The sequence below is a fragment of the Apium graveolens genome, chromosome 6 (genome assembly GCF_009905375.1).
Source record: "Apium graveolens cultivar Ventura chromosome 6, ASM990537v1, whole genome shotgun sequence".
NCBI classification, from domain to species: Eukaryota; Viridiplantae; Streptophyta; class Magnoliopsida; order Apiales; family Apiaceae; genus Apium; species Apium graveolens.
This window is the reverse complement of record NC_133652.1, coordinates 265732678-265751491: the sequence shown is the minus strand read 5'-3', so window position 1 is coordinate 265751491 and position 18814 is coordinate 265732678. Positions and strand designations below refer to the sequence as shown.

At 35.8% G+C, this 18814-nt stretch overlaps 1 long non-coding RNA gene across 1 annotated transcript; it reads right to left on the bottom strand.

Moving 5' to 3' along the window:
• Positions 1 to 8646: 8646 nt before the first annotated feature.
• LOC141666584 (uncharacterized) lies at positions 8647 to 9076 on the bottom strand. Its single transcript, XR_012552295.1, has 3 exons — positions 8985 to 9076; positions 8823 to 8889; positions 8647 to 8745 (listed from the first exon to the last, which is right to left on the bottom strand). It is a non-coding gene; the product is annotated as an uncharacterized LOC141666584 (long non-coding RNA).
• Positions 9077 to 18814: the final 9738 nt, after the last annotated feature.

Below are 18814 nucleotides of genomic sequence, written 5' to 3'. Positions count from 1 at the left end.
TTAGATATGTAATCTCATTCTCATCTTGGACTTTTGAGTCCAACATCCGAGTATATTCTTTATTTTAAGTATGATGAATTTCCTCAATTTTCATTTTCTCGGAGCATAACAAATGAAACCTTTGTTCAACATCTTTATATTTTTTTTATAACTTACTACAAGTTCAATTAAATCATGCTTATTCATATCTATGAGAGATAAACTAGATTCATCTAATAAAGATTTAATTGAGACATAGTTAGATGTTACCTCTTGATTTGAAGAGGAGATTTCCGTTGAGGTGGTTTCATCTCCGAGAGCCAGTAAGCATAGATTGACCACTTCTTCACTAGCTTCCGGAGCTTCTTCATCTTCACTTAGATCCCAGCCATTTTCGGCCACGAGACTTCGTCCCTTTGAAATTTTAGGACATTCTCTTTTATAATGACCGGATTTTTTACACTTGAAACACACACATTGTGTTTCCTCCGGAGATGATTCTTTGGGTTTTGGAGGAGTGTAAACCGGATGGTTTGAAGAGGCATTGGCATTACTATAGGTATTTATATTTTGATTGCCTTTTCCTTTATTGTAGCTCGTTGACGGATAATTACTCTTATAATTGAAAGAATAATTTGGCCTTCCGTTAGAGTTAAAAACTCTTTGTTGATTATTTGATTTAAGGAAGCCTTTTCCGTATCTTTGAGCTTTGCTTTGAAGCACATGACGGAGTTATCTCGTGAGTAGAGCAATTTCACTCTCATCGAGATTTTGGAGTTCCTCGTTCAACTCCTCGTCGTTTTCATCTTCATCAATTAGTATGGCCTTTAGAGCCATATTTTTATTTTTATCCTCCACCTTTGGAGCAACCTTTTCCGGAACATTATCTTCTTCATAAGCACGAAGATTTCCGAATAGGTTATCAATCTTATACTCATTTAAGTTGTGCATCTCCTTTATAGTAGTGACTTTAACCTTCCAACTAGGAGGTAGAGATTTGAGCACTCTTCTATTCTTTTCATTTTGAGTATAATTCTTTCCAAGTTGAGATAACTCATCAATTATACGAGTAAATCTTATTTCTATATCGATGATATTTTCTCCTTCTTGGAGTTTAAAGTTCTCATATTCTTGGATCAATGTATCCATCCGAGAATCTTTTATATCAGTGGTTCCTTCACAGGTTACCACTAATTTGTTCCACATTTCTTGTGCCGACTTGCAATTATTTACTCTTTTATATTCTTTTTCGCAAAGTGCACTTGTGCGAACCATTTCCGCCTTTGCGGCTATATTCATTGTGGCTTCTTCCTCTAAGTTGTATTCACTAACCTTCTTTTCGACGATGGTGTCATCGATAGTTTTGGTAGGAATGCGAACACTGTCTTCGATAGCCATCCAAACTTTGACTCCTTGAGATCTAGCATAAATGCGAAACCTCGTTTTCCATGTTGCAAAGGTGATGCCGTCAAATAGAGGAGGTCGTGAGCTAGATAGACCTTCACCACATCCAACAGGATTAATATACGCCATTCCGGATCACTTTTTTTGTGCCTGTAAATCTGCAAATCACTTAACAAACACGTTAAAAAGCACTGCCCTGATACCAATTGTAAGGTCCCGTAAGAGGGCTATTTTAAGCTAGAAGGGGGGTTGAATAGCTTAATTACCAATTTAAAAATTGTTGTGGCATTTTAAAACTATTTTATCCCTTTTCAATACTTTACCGAGTGGTTATGCAGTTTATATGCGGAAAATAAAGTGCATGGAAAGAAAATACCACACGGTGATTTTATCCTGGTTCGCGATGGTGCAACCTCTAATAGATTCGCTCACCCCTACTCCAGTCCTCGAGCTCCTCTCCCGGACTCAGGATTTTCCCTTATAATAAACTCGCTCCTTTAGTAGGCGGAGAAGCCTTTACACCCTTTACAAGTATTTGTCTTGGTGCGTAACACAAGGGTCACCACCTCAAAATAAATGTAATACCTACACAACTTATCTTAGACAATACTCCCCGCTATTTCTTCAAAGTTGTTGTAGAGCCTTTGTATGGACTTGGCTTCCTTAGCTTTTGCCGGTCTTGGATCTTAGTGATCCGGTCTTGGGTCTTTCCTCTTCTTCACGGTACGAAGACTACTAACTCCCCGTTAGTACGTCTAGGACTTGGGTCTTAGAATGAGAATCACCTCACGTCACTTCACCTCACTAAAAAACTAATAAGAAAATCCATGAAACAAAAAAAGTAGGAAAAGATTTGTTTTAAACTAGTATGTTACTATACTAGCCCACAAGTAGTATAATATCCAAATAAGAATATTAAAACTAATTAGTTATACTTGACTTAGAATAATACAAGACGGTCAAGTATATTTATAATTACTCCTTTATAGATTTAATAAAGTTGTGGAGTAATGAGAAGTCCCTTTTTATATTAAGTACTTATGGCTTATGACTTCTTGAGTATTCTTCTTCTTTCGATTAAGTATTTATGGATCGAAGAATACTTTAATTACAACCTCGGAGTTGTAATTTTACCTTTAAGTATATCAACTTAAGGTTTTAAGGTATACTTGTATATTGACGATTATAAGGTCAAAGTATACTCTTTTAACTTCAAGCACGTTTATAAGATTTATGAGTCTTAGCCAAGATCCAATTAAATAAGTGCAAGTAATTGGCTTAAGATTGTGCTTTCGAAGTTTGGACGAATAATTACGAGTATTTTATAGATATCGTAGTATAACCCCACGGAACACTGAAAAATGTTAGAAGGGGCTTATACGATATGACTCGTAATTGTTTATATACACGATATGTGTTAGCCAAGATCCAATTAAATAGCGTAAATTAATTGGCTAACTCGTGGATTTGATTTGTCCTTAATTTTAACGGATGATTACGAAGTAGTTTATATGGAACAAGCTATAATCCCCCGGAACACTAAAGATGTTAGAACGGATTACACTTCTACTTCGTAATATTTATATGTACATTATTAGTTAGACAAGATCCATTAAAGAGTGTTAAGTAATTTTCTAACTCGTACGATCCATTTTAAGATTTGACAAATTACGAAGTGTTTATATGACAAGTAATAATCCCCCGGAACACTAAAGATGATAGAAAGGATTACACTTTTACTTCGTAATTATTTTATGAGCACGAATGAATGTTAGACAAGATCTAATTAAAGTGCAATAAATAATTGGCTAACTCATACTTCTGTCAAATATAATCTCCCCCTTGGATATAAAGTACTTTTCTTTTTAGATCTTCTCGTTGGAATGATTTTTTACGAAGATCAAGTACTTATTCGAATTCCGAGTTCGAATCTAAGTTCTCCCCTAGAACTTCCTTTATAAGAGAGCTTGTATTAGAGCTTAAGATGAAGTAGAGAATTTAAGTACAAAGCTTAAATACAAAGAACTCAAATAAGAAGCTAAAACTAACCACTTTTGAAAAACTGTCGGAAAAGTTTGCCGAAAAAATTCGCCGGAGGTTCGGCGGATTTTGGCTATTGGCCGAACTTGGGCAGCCCTTCAGGAGGCCGGGAAGTGGTAGTGGATGAGCTCACTTGGTGGGATAAAGCTTGGTTGGGTGAAGCTAAGCTTGGGTTTCAAAAACCTTGTATATGTAAGTATATAGAAAAGAGAGAAGGTTTTTGAGAAGAAGTGTGTGTATAGAATTTAAAAGAGATGAAGAGAAGCACTTCTTGAAAAAATTCCAGCAACTTTGTGGCTCTTTAGCTTATTGAAAATGGGTTGGGGTGGGGGTTTATTTATAGGAGAAGTTGGGTGGAATGAATGGTGAAGAGTTGAGAAGGAATGGACGGTGAATGGAGTGTATCACATGGATTGATGATATGGCAAGTAGGTTGTGTTTCTTTGCAAGTGGGAAGGAAGCAAAAGCTAGTACTCATTCAAATCTCAGCTGATATATATATATATATATATATATATATATTAAATATATATCCTTTTCTTTTAATCACTCCTTAATTACTTTAATTAAGGATTAAGCACCATTAACTATGACCACCCCAAAAACACTTAAATAAATATCATAAAAAATATGATAATTACCTAAATAATATAAAATGATGTCCTGCAAGTTTTGGTCAACTTTAGTCAATGGTAGCTAGGTCAAACTTGGTCAACTGTGGGACCAACTACCTCGATTTTTGTGCCCAGACAAAAATTCTCTAAAAGCTACGAAATTTTTACCATACTTAGAAAATACCATTTAAATGATCCATACCAAATTTTAAGTCATTCTAGCATGTGGAAGTATTTTATCTAAAATTGGAACTGTTCTGTCAGCCTTTCTTCCGAGTAAAAATACCATTGGTCTTGAAATAAAGGAGATGGATCTTTTGACCAAAGTTTTGACTTGTATAAATACTTAAAATTATTTCATAATATATGAGATATATTTGGGTGATAGGAAATGTGTTTGAGTATTTGTTTTTGAATAATTTTCTCCGAGAAATGTTGATTTTACGAAACGGGAGAAAATTACTGTGAGTATACAGAAATGAGTTGCAGAACTGGATATTAATATTCCAATCATGAATATTAATAATCTTTGAATAAAAACTCTTTTGATTATATGTAGAGATATATTTTGGAGCGAAGAGTTAAATATTTTTGATATAGCACGAGACCTCTAAAGATATCTCTGATATATTCTTTATTCGAGCTTGTTGCCATATTCATGTTGCAACACAGATCTAAGAAATATCATATCTTGATGTTTCTTCTTCGATCATATTTCCTTAGAGATATATTCATAAAGATATAGCTTTGATATTTTGCAAGAATGGAATATCTCTTTTATTTGTTTAAAAGACATGATTTTGCTAGTTTGACTTTGATTTGGATCAATTAAATTCATGTCCTAATGGAGAGGATCTACATGTTCTTTAATTTTATGTTTAATCATACAAATACCAAAATAAATAATATATCGAAGATATCCTTTCACCTAGCATTCTTTTGCTCAAACTTCTTGTCTTTGTACTACAAGACAATCTTTTCACCTATTTTCTTATGTCTATAAGGAAAGAACATCCCTTTAGCTTCTTCTAAATTTGGGATTGTAATATCATCATCCTCAGGAGCACCAGCAGTAGTCTTGTGCTTGGCTTTATAAGCACCAGTAGACTTCCTTTGTCCTAAAGAATCATTCTTCTTGGAATGTTGAAGTTGTTGAGTAGTAGAAGTAATTTAAACATCTGTAACTGGATTATTATTATCACCATCACCATCAATATCTTTATCCTTTGTCTGAATAGAATCTGGTGTACATTTTTTAGCAACTATCTTATCCCCCTTTTGGCATCAGTATTTGAAAGAAGAGAAAACAGAGCATCCAGTTTGTCACCTATAGAAGAAACCTTGTCTTCCAAGGAGGAAAGTCTAGAGGTCGTGCTGTCTTGAGATTTAACATCTTTGATGGTATTTTTCACACTTTTGATTTCAGCTGAGTTAGGTGTGAAGCAAGAATCCATCAATTTTCTCTTTGACACCAGCATGAGACTTCTTCATTTCATCAAGTTCAGAGTGAATTCCTTTAATAGAAATGATTGAGGCCTTAAGATGCAACTTCAGATCAGGAGTTTGAATTTTATCATAGGTCCGATGAATGTGTTGTAGGCCAACAACAGATGAGATAGAAGTATTTGCAAGTCTCCATTTATAATCCCATTCTGTCTGTCTGAAATACTCAACATCGGGATTGTAATAAGAAGGATGTTCAGTGAAGTGCGAAGAAGAACCAATATTGGACTTCTTAGATGCAGTAATTACAGACTTAAGCTGAGCGGTATCAGGATCATCGTCATCACTGTCATTGTCAGAGTCAGACAAGCCATCAGAAGAATGTGCAGAATCAGGCAGAATTGCCTTGCTTTTATCCAAATTCTTTGCCAGAGATGCCTGTGACTGATGTGATCCTGAAATGGAAATATAGTAACACCTAAATCTCTCTGTTCTTTTTAAGTGATCTCATCACTTCTCATACAATATATACTTTTAAGAGTAATATTATTCTCACAGAAGACTTTATAAGTAAAGAAAAACTTATAAGATTCTTGTCTCAAAACTACCTCTCCTTTTGCCAGTACAGGAGACTGCCACTCAAAATATTTTTCATTTTTTTTAAGATCAGCTATTTTCACACAGTCTCATGAAAGGCTCAATCACACATTTAGCAAAGAAATAAGAGATGGCTGAGAAGAGTTGTATGCTTGTCATATAAATAGAGGTAACCTCAAATAAGAGACTATTTATAATCATACAAACATGAGAATATATGAGAAGTTAGCATTACCTGAAGGTGATTCCTCAAGTGGAAGTGATGAAAGTGGAGGAACAAACACACATCAGGGTGCTTTTTCATACTAACAACTAGTAATGGATCATCAGTTGTAGCTAGTGTAGTTGAAGGATGATTCTCAGTATGAGCTATCATCAGGATTTGATCTGTCAGGAGAAGTTGAAAGACCAAGATCAGTACTATGAACTGATGGTTCTTGTGGAGTCTGAGACATGTGAGCTGCTTCAGCAATGCTTGGTGAAGGTTCTTGTGTGCTCTTCTCAAAAGTAGGATCATCAATGATTGCATCCACCCGTGACAGTATCTCCTGATGAGTTTGCTTTTCCTGGAGTAGTTGAACAGAGTCAGCAAGAAGATAACTCTGAGCAATATTAACAATGATCTGTACAACCTCAGTTTCTGTATGTTCCCTTTGAGGAGATGGTTCTTGTGTGACTAGATGTGTTGCAGTTGCTAAATCCCTTTGAGACCTAGGTTCTTGTATACTAACATACTTTTCAAGAGGCTGAGTCTTCTTCTTCTTTCTGATATATCCAACTACTTCTTCACTTCTTCTTTTCAACTGGCTCTTTGCAGTTTTATTGTGTTCAGCAGCTGCTTCAAATACTGGAAGCTTGTCAAGCAGAGCACTAGCATTAGTAGTTGGCTCCTTGATTCCAGTAGTGTCAATCAAGTCATCAGGATTTTGATCAATGGACTTCTTGATTGTTGATAAGGATCATTGGCATCTGATCATCTGATTCAGAAACTTCTTGTATGATCAGTCTTCTTTTCCTTATTGGAAAGTAGTCTTCTTTCTTCTCACACTACTAGAAAAATGGGATCAGACATCGGTTCAGAACCGATGTTAAAAAAAACTGAACTGATGTCTTCGCGTGTGATGTTAAATGTCATCAGCCTTTGACATCGGTTCACAGCCGATGTCTATTACAGTGCTATACATCGGTTTTAAGAATAATTCTGATGTCTTTGTAACAAATTTTAGCTTATATTACAGTATTTCTAGGTGAATATGAGTATATTATGGAATAATATCCATTAAAACATGAAACCTATAAGCTCTAAAAGACATGTTTTTTAATCTTTCAAACAAACCGGTGTGAAAGTCTAGATCAGACATCGGTTAAGTTGTCTGACCGATGTGAAATGCTCCATCAGACATCGGGTACTTTTATCAACCGATATAAAATACTGGGTTAGACATCGGTTTCTTTTATTTGGTGATGTTAAATCATTTTGTTTAACATCAGTGTTTTTTCTAACCGATGTTTAATCTTTAACATTGTAAAATTTAAGACATCAGCTATTGAAAATTCGATGTTATTTGGCTTAAAATACATTGATTTTTTACAGAACCGATGTCAAATGACTATTTGACATTGGTTTTTGTAGATCTTTTTCTTTTAATATTGTTTCACCTGATGTCTTTTATTCTTTTTTACATCGGTTTTAAATTACCATTGTGATGTTAATGTACTGTAAATTGCATATGCCATCCTGGTACTATTAATAGCCCAGGGAACTAATTGCATTTTAAACCAGAAAAATACCAACAATATGCAATACATCCAACCAAATTTGTAAAAATATAGAGGTATACATTGATACCAAATTTACTAACATTCAATCCAACAAGAGCTCAATTTGGACATTACATTCCAAGTCTAAAATAAACATCCCAACTAAAAATAATAAAACCCAAATTCGCTAGTTATTACATCCAACATTCTAAACATATTTGACTAGTTAATATGTACCACTTGTCAAATTTTGACAATTCCAAACATAAATCAGAATGATGGATGTAATTGTCACCAAATCTCCGTTAATTTACCACTAACCACCAGCAAACACAACATCAATTCACATAGTTCAGACGAAAGCTATATATAGATACTTAGCATTTTTATATCTTGTCTTGGATAAATTCAAGCACCTCCATCCGCACCCCATCCAGCTCCTGCCTTGTGTAGGAATTTCGAGTTTTGGCTGCCCACTAAATAACACAAGTAAAAATTAGCAACCAGAATATTATTAACCAGAATTGCCATATGTATAATTAAATATAAACAGAACCAACTATTTATAATTTAACCAGAAGAGGACCTTTTCTATATTTAACCGTAATTTTCTTCGTCAATCCAAAACTATACCAGATAGATCCTTATCACTAATAGTCATCTATCATTACTAATAATAAAAACAAGATCCATTTGGAAATCACTAATAATAAAAACTGATAATAAAAATGGCACTCATATTTCATCTGTTCTGAAAAACTACACAAAAAATTCTACATGCCATCTATCAGAAATGATTTGCATATACCTTGGTAGTAAAAGATAGCTCCTTATCAGCAATGATATCTTTCATGTATCGCATTATAACATAGCCACATTCAACCCCTCCTGGTTGTTTGGGAGATCCCTGTTATAATATAAAATCTGAATTAGCTCCATAAATTAATTAAAATTACAAAGTGATAAAAAATACAAAAACCTTACAAGAAGATTCTTTATCTGAGGAGCTTTATTTCCCCTTCCAGTTTGAGCATTGTAGGATTTCATCGCTCTACATTGCAGAACAACAATAATTTACATGATTATTTTTCAAAAGGGAGAATATTTACTATATATATTTATATATAGTAAACAGAAATATATTACTCTGTTAATGATTTTTCCAACTCGTCAAAATGTGTTGGATGTGGCAGAGGGTTCAGAATATAAATGTCGCCATCCCAAATTACAACCAAAATTCAGTGGCAACTATGTTTATAAAAAAGAAAAAAGAAAAACACAAGTTAGAAATTTTAAAAAACTACCTAAATATATTAATTTGTAAAAGCATGTCTAAATTAAAAATACTTACTTATGATTATGTGGCATGAAGTACATGCGATACGGACTACTCTCTTTCAACCGATTAACAAAATAAGAATGAAAAGATTTGTTCAACGTAAATGTAGCTCCTGGATCGAAAAATCCATATAAGACCACATCATCATTCTTCCTCTCAATCATAATCAGTCTTTGCAAGAGCCTACGAGGGAGTGAATTACATTACTTATAATATCCATATAAAACATGAATATTGAATATGTAACGATAAAAAAGTAACTTACGCCATATAAGCAATATGCAGCTTGGCCAATCATATCGAACTCCAACAATGCTTTCACATTTTGATGCAATATAGAAATTTTTTCTCAGTCCCAAACACGTCCGAATCACACGAATCGGTATTGACTCCCCAATGGATTTCATGAAGACTGCAGCATGTTTGTATAACACCTTGTACTGTTTTGGCACATTCTTGTTGAGCTTCATTTTGCTCTTCAGGTGGACAACTAGCACTTGAATATTTAGGACCCGTAGAAGCAGTCTCCCCGTGCCAAACCCAATGAACATAACCTAGATAAAAGCCATTGTCATAGATATGGCCCCTGATTGTTTTTATAGAGACTTTTTTAAAATTGGCGCATCATTCACAAGGGCAAGAATTTTGTTACGATCTTCAGAATTTTCTTCAGCATATATCAAGAAGTTTTCCCACCCCATTTCAAATGCTAAAGAATCCATATCTTGCAAAATCCATGTCTTATCCATCAAATTTCCCTACCTGATAGCCACTTTAAATATTAAAATCCAACACATACCTATTTATAATTATTTAATAAAAGGTATATCAAATTTGTGTTGGTTACTGTAGGGATTAATTATATAAACTTAGAAAGGAGTAAATACCTTGATATCCTAATAATTATAGTACTAATTCATTACTCTAAGATCCTACACATATACCCAATTAATTACAAAACTAGACTAAATTTATAAACTAGACTAAATTAAACCAAGATATTTAAAACAAATTAAACCAAGATATTTGAAAATATCACATAATTAAAAACCCAATAATTCCAACATTCACAGCCCAGACAATTGTTAAATTTCCTTCACATAAATAAAACCCAGTGAGTACTTGAGTATTGAAACAAATTCAGCCCATAAATAAATAAATTAAAATTATCCGTTACTTGTTAATCTGTGAGAAGGATAATTATACAAAACAATGATTATTATACAATACTAGTAACAGATAGTTCATATCAGAAAGCAGAGACTTGTTCATATCAGAGAAATGACTATTATACAAAACAAGAAATGCAGAGACTTATTCATATAAGAGACTTGTTCAAATGCAGCCCCCAAACACACTAATATGTATGAACAACTACCAGAAAACACATAATTAAAAATAGAACAGAAACATTTACATTTATATCAATGTACCTAAAACATGATTTACATCAGTGTACCTAAAATATTGATTTACATTTACATTTACATGATATCAACAAGAACATTGATTTACATTAATGTACCTAAAATATTTATCAGGACATAAAATTCCCAAAAATACCCCAAAAACAGGACATAAAACCCCAAAAAGAAACAAACATAAAACCCCTCAAAAACATAAAACATTTACATGCACAAAGAAGATAAACAGGATATTAAACGTAAAAATGAGGGAGATAAACCATAAAGAAGAATATACCTCCAGATGCTCTTCAATGTTCCAAAACCTCAATGTTCCAAAACCTCAATGCTCCAACCTCCAGATGCTCCAAAGCGTCTACCTCCAGATGCTCCAACCTCCAAATGCTCAATTTCAAGTTTAATTTGCTCTAATTTGAAGCTTCAAATCTTGAATTAGAATTGGGGCTAAAATTAGGGTTTCGGCGAAAAGAGAGAAGAGACGGTGAGAAGATGAGAGATGAGATGAAAGGTAAGAAGACTAAGAGAGACGTAGGGGAGAGATGAGAGATATATGAGAGGTGAGAGAGACGAGAGATTGAGGGTCGGGGGAGAGATGAGGGTCGCAGGAGTTATCGCAGAAATATTATATTATTTATATGCATGTGAATGTTTTCATTAAAGCATGTTAAAAGTAGATCACCAACAAGTTGGGATGAAGTAGGAGAAGGAAGAATTCTTGGCTCGGAATTGGTGCAACAGTTGCATGACAGAGTCAAGTTAATTCAGAAAAGGTTGCTTGCTGCTTAAGATAGACAGAGGAAGTATGCGGATCCAGCGTGTAAGGATGTTCAATTCCAAATTGGCGAAGCTGTTTTGTTGAAGGTGTCACCAAGAAAAGGGTTGTTTAGATTTGGCAAGAAAGGGAAGTTAGCACCTAGATACATAGGTCCTTTTGAAATATTGAGTCAAGTGGGAAAGGTGGCCTATGATTTGGCCTTACCACCTCAGTATCAGCATGTGCATAATGTGTTCCATGAGTCGTTGCTTAAGAAGTACAATCATGATGCTAGCCATGTGATAGAATATGAACCTGTAGAAATTCAGGCAGACCTGTCATTTGTGGAGCAACCTGTCAAAATACTCGACTAGCAAGTAAGAGTCTTAGGAATATGTCGGTAAAGTTAGTGAAAGTACTTTGGAGGAACCCTAAGGTCGAAGAATCGACTTGGGAGTCAGAGTCTGATATGTGTTCCCGGTATCCTCATATGTTCTCTTAGATTCTGGGGACAGAATCCCTTAAGGGGGAGGATGTTACGACCGGTATTTTATGTAATATTAATTGTGAATTTGGTGTAATTATAAAGCCGAATGCAAATATATTCAATGATTGTACGTTGGTGTGAGTGAAAAATTTCTGCATTATAAATTTGCTTTATTTGTATATGATTTTTCAAAGCAAGAGTTTATTTAATTGCATTATTTTTGATTTATAAGGAATATTCTAAGCCTTGAATTTTTTTTCCTTATAAAGGTATTTTGTTCACAAATTTTGAAAATGATTTTATAAAGTCTCTAAAAATCCAAGTTATTTTATGGTATAAATTTTATAATTTTTGAACTTGTATTTATTTTATAAAAAAAAATCTTTATAAATTTTATTTGTTATAATTAGAAAATTACATGGCTACCCTTGCATGCAAATACTCTTCCAATTCAACTAAGGGGCAAGGAAGACATTTCCAACCCCACTCACTTTCATTATACTAACCAAATTACCACTTTGTCCTTGCATGCAAATCTACCTAACTATGTTGGAAGGTTACTCTTGTAAAATCTCAAATCCACTCACTTTTGGTCAAATAAAAACCAAACTAACATGATTATTACTCCACTTTCACCCCACCATTTCCACACTCCTCCTTTCATCCCCCTCCTCTCGGCTCTCCCCTCTCCTCTCGGCTTTTTGGCCGAAGCCATACCCTCCTCCCTTTTCTTCATTCTTCATTCAAGCTCCCACTTTCCAATCAAGTAAATGTTACTTCCTATATCTTGATCATACATAATTCAAAGGGTGTTGAGTGAAAAGTTTAATTTAAAGGTTGCATGTAAAAGTTTTAGTGAAACTCAAAATACAACCTTGATTCTTGTGAGTTTAGGGTTGTTTTTGAGAGGACTACAAGGAATGGAGAAGTGCCAAGTCTTGAGAGGGAAACTCTTGATGATTAAATGGCCATTCCCATCCATTTCATTCGGCCATGACCATATGGGAGCCGAATGAATGGTCCTTAAGACTATTCTTGCTGCTTAAATTAATTTTTGCATGTTTATGTGATAATGACTTGAATTTTGTGGTGAAAATTTGATAAAACTCTTTGCATGCTAAGTGATCATCTAGGTATAGCTTATGCTAGGCTTGCATATCAATTTTATGATAGAATATATGTAGAAAATATGTTGTTTTGGTTTACAAAACCCGAAGACATGCATGCATGTGGATTTCTCTTAGAATGTTATAAGATTTTGATCATTCGGAAAGATTTTGTTAGTGAGCCTTAATTTCAGTAGTAATAATGTGTTAATATTTATTTATGCTTCTTGTTGCGTGGTAATAATTCATGGTTATCTTTTAATAAAAATGCATATCTTGTTTCAAAAGCATGAAGATTTGTGAGTTGTGAAGTGTAGTTTCTTTTGTTTTTCCATAATTGTACCTTAGGTAAGGATGATCTCACCCAAGGTTATTTTGAGAACAAGGGAGTTAGTTCAGTAGATTACCATGTTTAAGTCTTGGTTTGAGTATTGGGTTGTTGGTAGTTGAGTTTGTCAAGTCAAAACCGTGAAGAAAGGAGAGTTATAGTTTCTGCAGAAAATCAGTTTAGAACTCTGAGTTTTAGAGTGAGTTTTGACCATGTCATTGATGTGCACTTTGAGGCCCAAGCCACCAGAAGTTATTATTGGGAGTATATAAAAGGTTTTAGGAGTTGGTTGGAGGTTTGCATGTCATTTGGTTAGGTGCACAAGTAGAACAACAAAATCTGTCCAGCAGGGGACAGTTTTGTTGCAACTTAGAAATAGGGAGATTTGACCATGTCATGAGTAGGCCCTCATTAGGCCCTGTTGGGCCTTAGTTAGAGGGAGTGTCAGAGAAGTTTTTCCAACCATAGTTAATAGGATATGAGTTAGAACCATGTGTCGCAAGTTAATTCAAGTCAGGGCGTTTTCTGCCCAGAAAAACAGGGGAACCTTGGACTTTTAGCTTAGGCCCAAGAAGGCCCAAGCTAGGCCCTTGAGACACATCAAGTTTGTGAGATGCCCTTAGGTCAGGAGAGTCTTGTGTAAAAGTTTTGATGGAAAACTTGTAATTTAAGAGTGTCTAATGCACTCAAGAATCCATAGTTGTCATTCTGAAATTTGCACCAGTGAGCACTTTCACTTATCACATAGTTTTATAACACTTAGGAGTGAGTATTAGGTCGACCACCATAGTTGTAAGATAGTATAAGGTCAGTAGAGCAAAAGGCACAAGTGAGGGTCAATAGGTTTTGGATAGTTTAGTAAAGGCACATCGAGTTAGGAAGCCAAAATTAGAAAACTTTGTCTAGTTTAGCGACCAAGTGACTTAAGTTGTGAGTCGAGATCATCCAAGCCTAGTGTTGCATTATGGTATATATGATGTTATTAACATATGATATGTGATTATGTGGCTATGTGTGAACATTTGTAATTTAAAAGTGAATATAAAATTAAGTGCATATAGGCCTAAGTGCCATCCGTGTTAAGTTTCGGGTTGTAAATAGGTTAAGATGGTAAGAATATATTATAATGAGGATTATTATTATTTCTGTAGGATCTCGAGACGAGGGAAAACTTGCCATAAAGGTCGAGTGAAGCTCCAGTTGTTGCTCCTACCAGTCAGACCAGACCAGCCTTTCTCAAGGCAAGTGATTCAACTTAACCTTCGTATTTACTGTAAATAGTTCATATATATCGATGCATTTATCCTGAGTCATTTTGATATATTTAAATCAAGCGTATCTTTTGTTTATCTTTGAGTTATATAGAGATGCCATGAACCCTCGAGTACATATTGCAAGTAGTTTAAAAGTCTTTTTCATGATAGTTAAATGCCATGATAAAATAAAGAGTTGTTATATTACTTGATTGATCCTCTTGATTAACATGCTGATGATTCCTAAGTATTGATATCTCATCCTGATACTTGAATCCCTATAGAAACTTACCTTGAATCCTGAAAGCTAGATATTTATCAAAGTGATTCCTCATTGATTGATACCCCTCTTTCTTATCCTAAAGCTTGACAATTCTGATATATCCTGAGCTAAAGATCATTTCTTCATACCTTAACACCCTTAGTATTCATGAAGCTTATCTTCTTGATGATCCAACACCTGTACCTTGACGGGAAACCATTGCTTTAAGCCCAGTTTGGCGTTACCCCTTCATATTATCCATTAGCCTCACTAAATTTTCTTGTCCAAGTTTTGACATATGAAAACCTTTTAGTTACCCTAATAGAGTAAAGTTTTGTGAATCATGGCCCTGAGAGTTAGTATCATTTTCCCCGTGTTTCGAGTTAACCTATAATTCCTTGATAAAAATGTTTACTGTAAAAAGAGATTTTAGTTATAATTCGGCATCAGTGTTTTTGAAATAAATAAAATGTGGGTTTTCAGTCCCAAAGGGGGATAAATGTTTTCTTTGAATGGTGGATCTGGACTGAGACGCGAGTCCTTTCCACACTTATTTTAGGCTTAAAAGTTGCCTAGGGATTCCCATTAATGTTTTAGAACCCAGCGAGGTTCGGGATTACTTCGCGGCTGATCACCGGCTGTAATCCGTAGCGTCATAAAATGATTTTGATTAAGACATGATTTTAAAATTGTTTTGATACAAGCAAAATGATGCCATCGCGCAGAGTTTTATCTCTCATTATTATTGGTTATGTCTTTCCATTATCATTCTTTAATATATATCTCGATTTATGTTTTGTATCGTACTGTTAGCACTTGTTGAGCATTTGGCTCACTCCTTGCTTTACCCTGATATTACAGCTAGCAGCTATGGGTAGATTCAAGCAGACTGCCCGTAAGACCTGTGATGTTGATGCTTATGTTCGAGCTCAGGTAGAATAAGTGATAATAGTTTGTGTGAGGACTCGGTTTTTAAAATCAGATGTAATAGTTGGTAGTGTTGGGCTGTTCCAAACCCTACACTGTAAGATCTTGGATTTGGTTGTATTATTTCTTTTAAAATTTTGTAATAGCTATATTTATTTTGCTGTTCAAGTTGGGGGCGTGACAGGTTTTGGTATCAGAGCTACGGTTTAGAGTCCCTGGACAGCCCAAATAGGTTATAGGTTATGTGTGTAGGATATAGATAATATGCAAGAGAGTAGGATAAGTTAATTTATTATTAATACTCCTCTTATTGGTTGTCAGCAAAGGGCGCATTCCTCGTCATCCTCTGGTTCAGACGACACTATTGCTTTCACGGTGTATGCTGAGTTGAGGCGCGAGTTCGACATGCTTCAGGGCAAGTACGACCGACTGATAGACCGACTGAAGAACGTGTATCCGGACAGCCGAAACTACGAAGGGAAGCCCAAGGAGCAGATGACTGCGAGACTTGAGACCTTGGTTCAGTACGTCAACACTAAGCTTGAGGAGATGCCAGCGCACCGGGACCGCACCAGCCAGTATGTCATTCAAATGGTGGCGGATGAGCTCCAGAGCATTGTGAAGACGCTTCGAGAGGAAAAGACTACCAAGCCCCGTTCAGATGGAGTGGAGCCTTAGTTCTTTCCGTTCACCTTTCATGTTGTTGTACCATCAGACTCTGTGGAATCCCCAGTTGTTTCCGTTGTTTCCTTTAAATAAGCCTGTTATTCTTAGAATCAGACTTTGTCCTAATCCTATGTATTGTGACCTTTAAAATTTCAATAATTATGTGCTATTGTTCCATTTGCTCTCAACTATTATTTTACGTTTTTATCATCATATCTGCTTAATTTGGAAACTTGACCCCATATGTAAAATAAGAATGCCATGCTATACCCTCGAATCATTTTATCATTCATATATGTTTTTGACACAACTCTTATTTCAGGATCATGCCTCCCAAAAAGAAGAACCCAACAACCACATCCACCACAGACCCAAACATTCTTCAACTACTAGAAACCTTGCAATAGCAGACCAATGCTATAGATCAACAACAACTAACTCTTCAACAACGAATTGAAAACCAAGATAACCGTGAGCCACACCAACAACCTGAACCACCAGTACCACCTAGACAGATTGTCACTTTCAAGGCTTTTCAGAATGTGAATCCACCTGCATTTCATGATACCACTGATCCAGTGATAGCTAACACATGGATCAAGGAGATGGAAAGGGCTTTTGAGTTGGTATAGTTAGGAGACGATCAGAAGACGTCGTATGCTACTTACTTCTTGAAGGGAGAAGTCATCTATTGGCGGGAATGAGTAAAAGCTATGGAAGTCACTCAGCAGGTTTCTTGGGAGAGATTTAAGAAGTTATTTCTGGACAAGTAATATCCTAAGTACATGCAGAATCAGATGGAGCTAAAATATCTTGAGTTGAAGCAAGGGAACATGACTGTATTGGAGTATGAGAAGAAGTTCACTGAGTTGTCAAGGTTTGTGACGAAGTATACCAGCACTGAGGAGGAAAAAGCAAAGAAATTTCAACAAGGATTGGAGCCTTGGATCAGAGATAGAGTGGCTATGTTTGAGCTTAAAACTTACGCGGGAGTAGTACAGAAAGCTGCTCTGATTGAGAATAATGGGACGCAGTCAAGGAAGGAAAGGGATAACAAGAAGAGGAAGGTTCCATTTTATGGAGAAAAGTCTGAAGCAGGAAGTTCACAAGATCGGAATATAAAGAGGATTGGTTTCCAGAAGGGTGGAAATTTTCAAAAGAAAGGAAATTTGGGTAAAAGGCAAGAATCGAAGGGGAACAATCAGGCAAGCCAAGGGCAAGTTGGAGAAAACATGTTCCAGAGGCCAGAATGCAAGCACTGTGGAAGAAGGCACCCCGGAGTGTGTAATAAGCTGAGCATGTCATGCTACAGGTGCAATCAGAAGGGACATTTGGCGAATGAGTGCAAGATGCCGAAGCCAGGAGTTACGTGTTACAAGTGTGGGAAGACTGGACACATAGCTAGGGAGTGCAAGGCAACCGGACTAGTCAAAGCTCTGATGAATGTGGTGAGTGCTAGTGCAAGCATGCCAGCCGAGGTATTGGAATTACCTCCACCACCTACACCAACCCCGCAAGCAACAGCAAGGACATTTGATCTGAAGATGAAGGATGCTGTTCAGAATTCGGAGGTGATAGCAGATACACTTTTACTCAATAATGTCAAAGCTAAAGTATTGATTGATTCGGGAGCAACAAGATCTTTTATATCAGAAACTTTTGTTGATAAGCTCCAATGTGATAAAATGATTATGAGTGAGGTAGTAAATGTGGTAATTGCGAACTAAGAGAAGATTCCTGTGAATCAATTTTGTCCAAAGTGTGAGATCGATATTTCGGGGTATAAGTTTTCAGCCGACTTGATACTCTTCAAGTTGGGAGAGTTTGACATAATTTTAGGAATGGATTGGTTAGGAGAGAATAATGCTCAGATTAATTGTAAGATCAAGAAAGTGTATTTAAAGACGAAGAGTGGAGAGAAGGTAGTATTTAAGGGGCAGAGGCAAGAGCAACTATTTCTTACAATTGTTCAGGCTAAGAAGCTACTTAGAAAAGGTTGTGAGTCATTCCTAGCTTATGTAGTGGATTCGGAAAAAGGCAGCCCCAGCATGGAAGATATCCCTGTAGTTAACGAGTTCCCAGATGTGTTTCCCGACGAACTACGAGGCTTACCACCAGATCGACAAATCGAGTTCGAGATCAACCTTGCTCCAGGCATGGAACCAGTTTCAAAGGCCCCATATAGGATGGCACCAGCAGAAATGAAAGAGTTGGCAAGCCAGCTACAAGAATTATTGGATAAGGGAGTGATACGGCCAAGTACGTCGCCATGGGGAGCACCCGTTCTGTTTGTAAAGAAGAAAGACGGGAGTATGCGATTATGCATAGACTATCGAGAGTTGAATAAGGTAACGATCAAGAACCGCTACCCGCTACCAAGGATAGATGACCTTTTTGATCAGTTAAAGGGAGCAAAATGCTTTTCGAAGA